At 40.3% G+C, this 1,373-nt stretch overlaps 1 pseudogene; it reads right to left on the bottom strand.

The window, feature by feature from the left end:
• Positions 1–319: 319 nt before the first annotated feature.
• LOC125465194 (5S ribosomal RNA) lies at positions 320–438 on the bottom strand (annotated as a pseudogene).
• Positions 439–1,373: the final 935 nt, after the last annotated feature.

Consider the following 1,373-nt stretch of genomic DNA (forward strand, 5'->3'; position numbering starts at 1 on the left):
CATAGATCATAGAATCCCTACAGTATAGAAACAGGCCCTTCAGCCCAACAAGTCTCCTCCAACACTCAGAGCATCCCACCCAGATCCATCCCCCTAATCTACACATCCCAGAACACTAGGGAAATTTAACATAGCCAATCCACCTAACCTGCACATCTTTGGACTGTGGGAGGAAACTTGAGCACGTGGAGGAAACCCACACAGACACAGGGAGAATGTGCAAACTCCACAGGGACAGTTGCCCGAGAGTATAATTGAACTGGGGTCCCTGGCATTGTGAGGCAGCCATGCTAACTACTGAACCACCATGCCACCCCATAGCCTACTGCACCTGGTATTCCCAGGCACTCTCCCATCCAAGTACTAATCAGGCCTGAGTCTGCTTAGCTTCCAAGATGAGATGAGATCCAGCATTTTCACACTAGAATGGCCATAGGCCTATAGTGAGGATGATTGGTGCATGCCAGTGAATCACAAAACATTACTCAAATCCATAGTGTGCATTATAAACTAAACTGCAAATGATTTTTTTTCTCTATGTAATGCCGAAAATATTTAGCGCTTGAGAAAAAAGTAGACATGGAATATGCCTAAGTGTTGAAGGCAGGTCTCCCTGGTGTATTCATAACATTACGGTACTAAAAATGTGGAATTGCAATGATATTCCAATTGCTTTACAGAAGTCTACCCTGTCTACCAGAGTGCATGATGTTTTTCCAATGAGTTCTAGATATATTTGAGCAGTTAAAGGAGGGAAAAGAAACACAAAATACATTGCACCTGAAAAGGAAACTACTACACTTGTGAAGGAGAAATTACACAGTGAAATAGCAACCACTGCCTTGCATTGAAAATGGCTAAGGGTACAACCATCAAGTTCATTACTAGGCATATCCATTTCACAGCAGTTTCCAAAAAACTGAGTGATTTGAGTATTGTAGGAGGAGAAGGAAACATATGGACTATGATCTCAGAAAACTTTGAATATTTGCAATAAAATGATACATCATGTTAATTTTAAATGTATTTCTAAATTTTAGTTGTTTGATTTTTAACCAAAAGGTAAAGAAGAATAAGGAATATTTTATGTTCTCCATGCTTATCGTATGAAACAGATTAATGTTTCTGCACAGTTACCTAAATACTTAACCCTTTGTTTAGATTCATACTAACTTTTCCTGAGCTCTTCTTTTCTACCTCAAATGAAACTTGTGGTATTTTCCAGATAACCACACCTGGCACCCTGTGGTACTTGCCAAGTCATACTAGTATGTGTTACTGGGAAAGGCTTATTTGATGGACCTATGTCTTGGCTCTAAGTTGTGGAGGTGCCAGTGTTGTACTGCAGTGAACAAGGCCAGAAGTCACACAAT

Source organism: Stegostoma tigrinum, chromosome 24 (assembly GCF_030684315.1).
Source record: "Stegostoma tigrinum isolate sSteTig4 chromosome 24, sSteTig4.hap1, whole genome shotgun sequence".
Taxonomy (NCBI): Eukaryota; Metazoa; Chordata; class Chondrichthyes; order Orectolobiformes; family Stegostomatidae; genus Stegostoma; species Stegostoma tigrinum.